This window comes from Rhopalosiphum maidis, chromosome 4 (genome assembly GCF_003676215.2).
Source record: "Rhopalosiphum maidis isolate BTI-1 chromosome 4, ASM367621v3, whole genome shotgun sequence".
Classification (NCBI taxonomy): domain Eukaryota; kingdom Metazoa; phylum Arthropoda; class Insecta; order Hemiptera; family Aphididae; genus Rhopalosiphum; species Rhopalosiphum maidis.
Genome location: NC_040880.1, coordinates 3,685,463 through 3,698,644, shown reverse-complemented (window position 1 = coordinate 3,698,644; position 13,182 = coordinate 3,685,463).

Here is a 13,182-nt window from a genome sequence, read left to right as displayed (position 1 = left end):
TGTGCAACCGGCTAAATCCTCCGACATTCAAACGTTTCAAAATATAACGTTTCGACGTTTCGTATTTATATGTTCTTATACTATTACTTGTGTCCTGTGGTATGATATGTGCCTTCACACTCCGCCCACAAATAAAAACTGCAAAACTACGTTAAACCTATGAGAATTTCATACGAAACTTACATCGAATACTATGCCATTAAATTGTATCCTTGAGGGGGATTTCCCCTATAAAACGATTCAACGAATGTATAATACTTTGATAATATCATAATAACTTATTGTACACGTGTGTACAGATTGTTTTTCTTCTCTTCGATAAAAAAAAAATATGGTATATTACAATATAGGTATACGACGAAACACAGAAAAATCTTACCCGAATATGATAATAATCTCGGCACACCATTAAAAGAAGCGTAGTTTTTTTCGGACGCACATTTCGGCCAATCAGCATAGTAGTATTGTATCAATTTATATATCACGAACCTATGGGCGCGAATGTGCCGCAAACGAAAGCCGACCCGTTTGTTTTTGCTCAAATACAAAACAGTGTTTTTGACCCCGCGCAACGGAGAAAGCCGTCATCGCGGTACACAACGTATAAATACAATATATATATATATATAAACAGCACGATCAAACGCCCCTGGGGCGTTTATAAATCTCGTTGTCCTGTACACGTTCAAGTATATAGGTATGTGTGCGTAGAAGTGTGTGCGTGTGCGTCTATTTGTACAGCTCGCGACCGACACGCGGGGACGACCGGAAAGGTATATTATTAGTATATTATTATTATACTTTACCGAGTATTTATTGCCGAGCAGTGACCGAGACACGCGTTCACGAACAATAAGTAATAATAATTTTCGTTTTGTTAATAATCAACCGATAACCACTCTAGCGTCTAGCGACAGATATTTTGGTAACAACGACGTGGTCCAAACTGTATTCCAAACAGGATTTAAGCAATAAATTTAAAAAAAAAACGGCTTTCTTTACGATTGGCCGTAGAAACCGTTTTATGGGTAGTCGGTATTGAGTGCGTTATACTAGCTATACATTACAAGTGTATAAAAGGCGATTTAACAAATGGGATCACACCCCCCCCCCTTTTTAATTTTACCAATTTATTGATTCATTTTCTGATGTTTAAAGATTTTTAAGTAGGTCTTACCTTAAGGAATATGAATTTTCAGTTAAAGAGATTGGTTTTTATTTGACAAAACGATGTTTGTATCGCTGGGTATAAAAATTATATAACAATTGATAAGTACAAGGGCCTTAATTATTATACTTGAAAAATCCAAGTCAGAATTTAAATAAATTCATTATTATGTAGAAAAAATGGGGGTGAGCATGCTTAATCATACTGTATCTAATTATATTATAACACCATATAATACGACGCCGCAAACGAAAATCACCCGACACAAATCGTTCAGAGCATATATTATAATATATAATGTAGGTATACACACCGTATGACGAATAAGGTCATCGCCAAACGTTTTGAGCGTACCTATACGATGTTTTTAATTATTATACTACGATGCCTACTATTATTATGTGGTTTACGATTGTGATATATATATATATCATACATAAACCATATTTTCATTCCTTGATTCTACATAATATTATAATATTTTATTAAATATTATGACGGTTTCGATAAATAATTATATAAACGTGCGACAAGTTATTCGTTTACACCGTCAGAGCAACAGCACGAATCGGGCCAAGGATTTTAAACGAGACTACGAAAGTGCCTACTCACCTGCCTATATCTACCTTCCTCATGCACAGCCTATGTTTTTCATCAGTTTTTAACGCGTATCCGTATATAATACGCGTTTACGTGTAAAGTTTAATGCGCGTAATCCGCATCAGTCGTGTTTAAGTGACAAGGCTTTTATTAATACACGTTTAGTTATTATTAAATTCTCAGAATAATGTAGAAATTATAACATTAAAACGTTTTTGAAGCAATTAACTATAGAAAATTATACTGCGCACATAATGACTGAAAACAAAATACCAGAACCGATAATAATTTTAATTTTAATTTTTTGATTTTTAATTTGGCAATTTCACGCCGAAATTACATTATTTAATTTTTGTCACGCATTAGAAAATCAAAACATAAACATTAAATAATTAGGCCAAATACTTATACCTATTTATTGAGCATTATAGACGCCTGCAGAGGCGGCGTCTTTTCAATTTTGTTGAACTTTGTACGATTACGCCACAAATCACAAACCTTGTCCAGAATTTATCGGATTTTCGGGCCGACAAATTTAAGAACAAGAGATGTGGCCTAATCACATTAATATCGGATTTTATATAAAATACGCTAATGTATATACATTAAATATAATTCTTATTTATTTTGTGCTATTCGCAGTTTTTGGTTTTTACTCACCATTTGTACGATCGTGCAGGACGCGTTGTGTGGATCGTGGATGAGTGTTATTGGATCGGGTGACGTCAAACCGTTGTCATCGGTGATGAACCAGTTCCGAAACGCGCGGTGACGACGGCTTCTACGATACAGTGGCGTAGTTGCGCGCGCGCTCGCGTCTAAAAACGGAAAATATACCACCGCGAACGGTTGCAATCAACGTTTTCGGGCGTTACGTGACGGGAAACGCGCGGACGCAAAATGATGTTATTGTGTACAGACGATTTTTTTTTTTTTTTTGTTGTTTGTCGTGCACGTGACCCAGTTGTACACACTTCGTGACCCGGTCCGGTGTTGCTGCAGTCGTTACGCGGCGATGATGTACCCCGGTCGTTTCGTTTGTATGGTATTTAAATTATGCACACAAAACCGATTTGAGCCTTTTTTTATTTTCTCGTTCGATTCGGCAACACTCGGTCCTCTTATATATTTTATAATAAAATATATTAAATTATTATACGATAATGATATTATAATATTTTCGAATCAACGACAACGGTACAGTTGTGTGTGTGATGGTGGTCGACGACGGTAGCAGTGCAGGCGGTCGGCCGTATTGGCATGTCGCGCGCGAGTACCGCGGTCTTATACGACGACGACGGCGATCTGGAGGGCGCAGCGAGCGATCGAGCGATCTATAGTGGCTGGCCGGTGAGCGGTGCGCGCGCGCGTGTTTGTGCGTTAGCTGACGCGCGTGTAATGTGTGTAAGAGCGGTGTACGCGGACCACGAAAATAATGAAAAAAAAAATCTTCTCGGCTCCGTTAACGGCGGCGGCGGCGGCGGCGGCGATAAAGAGTGGGACGGCGACGACGATGACGAAGATGAGGAGAGCGAGTGAACGCATATTATATATAGCACGTATATACCCGTATAATATTAATATAATATGACGGTGGACGGCGCGCGGCGGGCCGGAGGCGCCTACATAACGCGCCGGGTGGGGGCGGGCGTCCAGCGCGGGGGCCGTCCGCTACCGAAATCGCGAAAACGTATCGAGGCCCTCTGCCCCGCGGCCACTGCGCGCGATATGTGTGCTAATGAGAAAGAGAGAGGACACCGGAGCGCGCGCGCGCGATCGACAGTCACGACGACGGCGGTGGACGGTGGACGGTGGTTCGTCGCGTATATTATATTGTTGTTATATATCCACTGCGTTGTGCACACATGCGATCGTAATCGTCTCTCGGCGCGAGCCAGCGAAAACGTGTCTCACGAGGACGCCTACTCCTCCACCTCCTCTGCACGGCCATAGGCACCTCACGCACCACGGCCAGGGCACCTCCACACCGCGCGTAGAGATTTCACTATAGAACAACAACAATAATGTTATACCTACGTATTATGTATAATAGATATTATAATATTATATATCTATAAGATGCGCGGGTATATGTATTGGTGCACAGGAGGTCGTTGTCGAAACGAAATAGATAGTGCGTCGAGATATCGGAAGTCCGTCGCCGCCGTCGCTTCCGGGCCGCGATGTTATAAAAATAGAGGTATATAATATAAGGGGGGGAGTCGCGCGACTCAAGGGTCACTGTCCTGCGGCGGCGGGACACGGGCGAACGATAATAATAATATATATATTATAATACACACGTCGTATCACTATTATCATTATTATAAATTATAATATTAATGCAATAATGCGTGTACCTATTATTGTATGTTGCTGGCTGCAAGTAGACTCTTGCCGTTCCACATAATTCGGCATTTCGGCGGCAATTCAACTTCCTATACGCGTTATTATATAGGTAGATAGGTACTCAAATATCGCCTTAATTATACTATACGAAACTCGTAATGAGAATATAAAAAATATCAATCGGGGTGATTCGCGGTGCAAGTGTGATTCACAGTTCAATACTTTTTTTTCGTTTAATGATGAATTTTTACCGAAATCATTTAGTGTACTCGAGGACCACGTTTTCAACTATAATGATTACCTTGTTTTCCTAGCAGTAAATGGTTGATCAGACGACCTTTTTAAAAAAAAATTTCATGTACATAAATCGATATTTGAGAGAGTAATTTTTGACTATTTTGAGCTATTTAACTTTGTGTATTGTGTACCTATACTAAGAATAATAGCTAATCCATGACAATTATTGGTTTAAAAGATATGGATTATATCCATGATTGATAATTTTCTAAATTCAATTTTAATGACTATTATCCTTATGTTTATATAGTATAAACATTTTAATAACTCAGAAATTACTCGTTCAAATTTCGATTTAGATTCATGGCTGTCGCTAACGATGAACGACTGCCGCACTGCCATCATCGCGTTGGTCTATTATGTGTATGTAGGTACAGAATAATAATACGAGTATATGAAAAATATAATTGAATTGGTAATGTATTACACATAATATTAGAAATATAATCGCGCAGTATATTACTTTTTAGTGCCCCCGTTATATGCGCTTAGTTGTGGGAAATTGAAAAACGAGTACTTATATTATAGGTGTAATGTATACACGTACGAGTGAAAATAGTATAATGTAAGAAATATGATATTATAGAAGCGCCAAAGGAAAACATCAGAAACTTAGGCAAATCGTTTTAAGACCTGATGAGTTTTAAACGTAATTTATAAAGATATTATAGTTGAGATGAGGTACGTATACTGCATATACACCTATAAATTCTCAGTCTCACACCCTCGCCTATTCGACAGTTCGAGCTATGCTCGTTATTATATAGTTAGAATACTTATAAGTTACAATAAACTTAAATTACTTACATATAATATATACGTACGCTTAGATGAGTATAGATAAGCACATCATCGCGCCGCATACAAATTACTTATTAAATATACACTGGTGACGTGGTGTAGGCTGGGAAGTCGTAGTCATGTCTGTTTTTACTAGGTCGGGAGCCGAAACCGTTCGTAGTATAAAAAAAAAAAATAGTAAATACCAATCAACAAGCCGTTGCGGAAACGGGTATACTTGTATTATCTACTACTATATATTATATGTGTGTGTGTGTGTGTGTGTGTGTGTGTTCGCCGTTCGGTATGTATAAATACTATTATATTATCGCGAGCTCGTGAAATATTTTCCAGACGATCGGCGTGATTAGTAATTTGCCCGGAATAATGTCTAACATATTATTATTATTGTACAAAAGATTACGCACCGATAAAATATTATATTGCAGTCGACTGAAAAGTATATATAATAGGTACATAGTTTAACGTTACATTATAAGTTCTAAATGAATAATTAAAGACGTACATGAGCGATTTGTTTTTTTTCTCGATGGTTCCTGAGAGTTAATAGTTGTTCGAATTTTATTTTGATATGCCGAAACCCCAAAATAGTTAGGATTTGGTACTAGAAAAATAATCGAAGAAACTAACAATAATAACAATACATATAGTATAAATTTACAATGTTCCGAACTTGCGAATTTATTTGCTGAACTTTAACAATACAATTATATTCTATTATGCCGAGTAAGTGTGACAACTAACAATGTTGCAAACGATAAATTTTGTACGCTTGTACATATTATACTGTATTTAACAAATGCAAATGTATGGAATAATCGACCGGCGAGTTTGAACTCTAAATCGCAGTTGTCGGTTGACATCACATCCCCGAATAAATTATAATATTAATCAGCTCTGTACGAATTCACGAGGAAAACGCATTCACAACTTTCGATCTACATACACGCGCGATTTGAAAGTATCTGCACTCCTCTACTATCTTTCCCAATGAACCTAACCTAATATAATTTTGAAAATTGTAATCTTTACTATTTTTTAAATAAATATTTCGTTAATATTTTGACTTGGCATACTTTTTTTTTTATATTCACTTTTTGGTGTTTAATTTTATTATGCCTTTCTTTGATAAAATTTCTGCGATCGATCATGGTATATTGTGCATGTATATCATGTTCACCAAGAAAAAACGTGTGATTTACGAGTTTATGACGTTTATTACGCGACGTTATATTTATGTAAGCGATATAATGAAATACGCAAATCGCTTCTTGTTTAAAATTGTTACTATATTATACCATGGAAGATTGTGTTATAATTGATTATCATTGTACCTAATCGTATACCTTATAAAATATTGTAATTTATATGATTTACAATTTACAAATAGTTATATCTAATTAAAAATGCTAAAGATCTTTTCGTCTTCCAAATTACATAATTCAGATAAGCTAAGATAATTATATTATATAGAAATGTATTATAATATTGCGTGTGTTCATAAATTATACTGCCTAGCCCCGGAATAATTGGTTATTGTTTTGTTTGAATAACATATTGTAGAATTACTATAGTATTCTTATGAAAATATTTTTTCGTTTCAAATTTTAATAAATTACGTTATCTACTTCTTACAACACTTCCTCTACTTAGCACGATTTTAGTTAAATAATTGAATTGTATTATTATAACTTGAGTCGACCTTCGGTCAAAAATGCAATAAATGAACATACATGTGTAATTAACTAATATATAGAATGCATCTTGTAATAATTATACACCAACCTTGTTCGAGCAAAAGAAACATACTTAAATATAAATATAACGAAATTATAACGTTTAAAAACACTATACATTATTATGTTTTTATCATGTATACCTATTGACCCAATTTTGTATTTGAAATTATTATTATATACATAATGTGTACGTTTTTTTACTAATGAATTATTAATCATTATTCATTTGTTTAAAAAAAATTATAATATTATAAGATGTGTGACCTCTTTCATACTACTCTTGAAGTAGTAATTTTTAAGACATTACTATACTTACATAATATATATATGGCATACATCGCATGACATTGTTAGTTTTATACGAATATATTTTTTTTGAACGAATATGTATATTTATTCAAGTACGAGCAGTTAGAGCACTCGACTACTGCAGAGTTATCGGGGTCGACTCTCACTCAAACAAAATATAGAGTCGTGGATAGTGGATACAACATAAAATAAGCTTTCATTCAATTATTTTTCTTTATTCAAATATAATTCTTGATTCATTCTCAATAACCTAGACGATTCCGACAGAACTTTATTCTGAAATATCTCGTACTTTATATCGTTTCACTTGTAGTTTTACATACTCGTTGGCCGTTTTTACATATAATCTTAAAAATCATATTATTATTATTTATTGTGTTTCAATATTTATGAAAATATGTTATACTGAATGTCTCGCAGTCGATTATTGAGTATACGCTGTAAACAATGGACTGCCAAAGCATCAAACACTTTATGACCATATATACATACTGCACACGAAGTCTTTATAATATATATATATGTTCAATTATTTCATAGTTTCAAGAGTAAAAGTGAAGTTGATGACACGATTCCATTCACATTCACACACACTCACGAATCCTACCTATGCGTCATTATTATACCTAACACATCACACACACACGCATAGTTCCAGGCTATTATAAGATTTATGTATGAATTTTCACTTTTGTTCGTCGATGATATTATGGTATTTTTTCTTTCTTTCCGTATCTTTAAGCACGTTCGAATATTGTCGTGCATTTGTGTGTACGTATTCTATATATCGACCTGTTGTTGCAGCCTATAGCTGTGCGCATGATAATGTTTATAACATGATGTATAATATCGTTTCGCCGAAACGGACACGACGTGATTCGAATACTATCGGAAAACCTATTTTTTACTTTAGTGATCATTATTATTATTATTGTCCACTGTTATTTTTCGATACAATCGTCTTGAGTTCCTCACAAAGCGTATATCAGTATGCATGTATTATATATATATATATATATATATATGTAGAGTGAACGAGAGAGAAAGAAACATGATAATGTTCCAAATAAATTGTGATGTTATTTGTACCTATGGTTTAAGTTTGGGCCGGTGCAGTGCAAGTCCGAGTCATTAGGTAAGTGGATCAGTGGGCTAGTGGGCCAAACTAGACGCGGTCCATTAGAATATAACACTGCCGTGGTACCACTTGTCCGGAATACAATATTATTATAATATAATGTCCGTGTGTGTATATGTATAGTACGTACAGTATAATGTTATACGATGACGAGTTAGAAAGAAAGAAACGTTCACGAATTATTTTGGTCGGGTCGAGAAAAAAAGTCAAACACGCCGGAAATTAAATTTAAAGAAGAACGAAAAAAAAACTGAACAATGTTGGCGGCATAGCGGTGTATATATTATACAGAGCAGCGATATAATGTGTTTATAATAATATTTATGCATATGACGGAGTTCGGCAACTCATCTGTTTAATATTTATATAATATTTTGTTCATTGTTCATAAGACATAATACAGTACGCTTACTGACCGGTGTAATATTATACATAGGCGTAAATTGGGGGGACTTAAGGGGACTTAGCCCCCCTACATTTTTTAAAGTTTTTCAAGAAATTTAAGGTTATTTATTAGAGAAAATTATAAAATGTAAAACGTAATTCCTAATTAGAATATCCAATAGGTATATGTGTTATATGTGAACATTTAAGCTTCATACTGTATGCATTTTGTATTGTAAATTTATAATAAAATTAAAATAATTGAGCTATACGTTATAATATTTTATAATGATAACGATAAAAAAAATATGTATTATACGCCGTTAAGTAAATCATTTTGAAGTTTTTATATACATCTTGTATGCATAATAAAAGTTACAATAAAATTGTAAAATTTATATGTAGGGGTACGGGGCGAAACCCTCCGCGGGCCTGTTCTATGTTTATAATTTTAGCCCCCCTTCTAACAAGGCAAATTTACGCCTATGATATTTCATACAGAATTAATAATGTATAGAAAGTTTAATCTGACTTAAAAAATAGGGTATTAATCATTTTTGAGTAGTCAAATATTCGCGATATCTATTATCTAATACTTAAATAATTTATGAATTATACACCAAAACTTATTTCTCTTGAATAGTTAGGTACACATAATATTATTATAATGTTATTTCGTATTATTTTTTATAATATTATATTTTATACGTGCGGGAACCAACCGTATACCTATTATCTACATTTAAACAGTTTATTTCACGTGTGCGTACCATAATATTGTACTTGTGGCCTGTGGGTACCAATTTATGTCTACGTAGTACGTTATGGTGTTATGTTAGGTATATTGTAATTTGTAATATATATATATATATTTGACAGTTGACACATTAATATATAAAAAATATATATGCCTCGAAGAAGTACGAGTTGTGCGTGCGTCCGTTGTATATATCGCGAGTAAACCAGTTCCGACGGATCTGATCTGATCGGTGAGAGAGACAGAATCAGTGAGAGGAGGAGTCAAGGTTAGGCCGCGTGGACGTACTTTTTGAGAGACAGCGTGCGCGGGGAAAGGGTCCGATAGTGAAGGGAGGTCGCGGTCACTACTGGTTAAAAGAGAGGAAGAGAGAGAGAAAGAGAGAGTGGGTGAGTGAGTAAGAGAAAGAGAAAAACAAAATGAAACTCACGCGCATACGATTTATTGGGATGTGGCAGACGGTTGCGGAAAATGTTTCCCTTCGAAAATAACGCTCGTGGAATAAATATAATTTCTCGCAGGACATTGTGTTACATGCCATTATAAACGTTACGTATATATTATTATCAACGGACGTTATACTTATTTTAAACAACGATAGTGGACCGAAAAAAGTATATTATGTACTAGTTTAGCGATAACGACATTTCGTGTTATTATAATGTATTTTAATAATTTTCCACCTACTGCAAAGATTATACTATATAGTAAATAATAAATAATAATACATTATACTCTTACGCGGCGGTTTATCATAATAAAATACTATGATAATTCGTTAGTATTTACGGTATATAGTCGGAACATATATATAAATTACGTATGGTATACAAGTAAAGATATTAGAACATTTAAAATGTATCGGAATTTTTCGATAAATTCAGGTGTCGGATCTTAGCTGCGACCGAGTACCTCCGCTGGCGATCGGCATTTATACAACGATTACACTAAGTATAGTCTGCAGTATGTACATATAGTTTATGTGATACACTACAGATACGTATGTCGTTCAATATGTATGAATACAGGTGTCCAGGAGTGTATCATATAAATCAATGCATGTATTATTTACTTCATCCATCGGTTCAAGTGCCTATATATATATATATATATATCACGTTCGTGTCAATAATCGGCAATCTCGAGTCGGTGAATATTAAATATACGTGTTAAATGTATTGATGTATTATTATAATAATATAGCCTATAGGTACATATTGGTACGTTTTGTTCATTTGTCCGTTTTCGGTGTGACGCGAACTTGAACGGGTGTCGTGCCGGAAGTGGGCCAAGCACGCTTGGTAAACGGGTTTCGACGAAAAAAATTCACACACGCACGTGTGTGTATACTGTATATAAATGAAAAGTGTATTATTTTATACACGTATATATTATGATATGGATTATGGCGCTCGATAGGTACGTTCGTTTTCTGTTTGCGGTAGGCAATAATTGGTTTTGAAACAATTGAAATCGATGCCGAGGAAAAGCATATGATATTATTATAATATAATATTATATTAGGAATAGTGTTTTTATAATAATAATATTATGTTAAACTTACTAATAAGCAGAAGGCATTGTCATATTAAATCGAGTGATCCATACCCATGACACCCATAATATTTCTAAAAACAGAAAAATGTTTGGAAATATTTATTTTACATAATTTTAAGTCGTTACAGAAAATATTGTTTTAATCGCTACCACTTATCAATTGTTACTTTTTTGAAAAACAACACATATTTTCAATTTGATATTCCGAAGCAGAATATTTATCGGAGTATTTCGATTTATAAAAATTAAATTTTGTTTAAGAATTAAAGAGATTTAATATAATATATAGATTATTTTATACGACTGTTTAAGAGTGTATAGAGCTTTTATCTATCAAGAAGCCTTTCACCGGATGATGGGTGTGTTATGCTTGTGATAGTGTTTTGGTGTGTGTACAGTTATCGTGATAATAATAATACAATATAAATATGATAATGTATGCCATTGGTATATAACCATTTTATATGGAATTATTGAAAACATTCGAACATTAGTTATACGTAAGTATAAACTATACAGGTATGTTTGTAGATGTGGATTAAGAAATTTGAAATAGAGGGTGAAGGCCTATATTTTTTTCTGAAAAAATACAAATATAATTTAAGTACACAATAGATTATAGATATGATGTATCATTAACAATAAGATTTGATAACAATATAAAACATTTTATTTATATTTTTAATTTATGGATTTTTTTCCTTCCCCTGCAGGAACGGCCGGAACCACGAGTGCTTGAGTATTATATGTATTCGCGTAGATTACACACGACTAACCTAACCGTAACGCATTTGCACAATAAACTTTACACTATTGTTTATACTCTATTTGTGAAATAATTGTACGATACCATTTCACTGTAGAAATTGTAGAAATAACACAATACAATTACATGTAATATTCGTAAAATGTGGTTTTCGTGTGAAAAATACACACTTCTCCGTGCGCCATAGTCTGCAGCGTTTAACGTATAAGTGATGACAAATGTATATTTCTCGATATTTCTTAATACATTCGGCTTGATATATGTATAGAACATTTGTTTTATAGTTTGTGTTTATTTTGTAATTTATTTTTTTTGTATACATTAAATAATTCGATTTAATTACATTTTCATAACACTGTATTTATTATGTGCAAAATGTTCTGTATTACTGTAATTTATAGAAAATACTTACAAAAAAAAAAAACCTTAATACAATTTGAATATACTAAAATGTATATTTATTATTTATAAATCAGACTTATGAGTTATGATAATTATTATTTACTTAGAAATATCTGCCTATGTTATTATATTTTATCTAAAATAAATCTTAACTTTTGATATTTATAATTATACAAACGACACTTTAAATAAATTTAAGAAAAACTTAAGTGCAATTTAATAAATATCTTAGAATCCACAAAATCATGTTTAATAAATTCAATCTCTGAAATGTTATAGGAGTGATATAGTTATATAGTAGTAAAATTCTGTAACTTAGCAGTTAGCTTAAAGAAATAACAATAAGTCTCAGATTTATAATTTTCAAACATGAAAGGATGCTGTTTTTCAGGTGAAACATTTGTGTACTATAGCGAAAGATTCATCGAAATCTGAAAATGGATATCGATTTCAAATCATAAGGTATACAATCGTAAAAAAAAGTTCATAAATAATAATTCAGCTACTGAATTCAAAATTCATGGTATTGGGTGCAGAATTCACCTGTGAGGTTGCTTTTTCTTTATAATGTAATATTTTATTATTATTCTTATAAAAAAATAATAATTAATTCATAAGACAAGATAACTTATTCCATCGTAATAATAATAAATAATCTGTAATTCCAGTTTTTCAGATTGGTTACATTTGACATAAATAATTTATAAAATTAAATTAAAACTTTGATGCATTCATGTATGTTTTAAATTTTTAAAAATATAGTAATAATAAATAGCATTTATATTGATGTATAAGCGTTTTATAAATAAAACAATAAACAGTTTATAGAATTTTAAGTAGGTACACACCTACTATACAATTATATCGTGTATGTTTTATACCAGAAGACGGAAGAAATACACAAAACAATGAAGT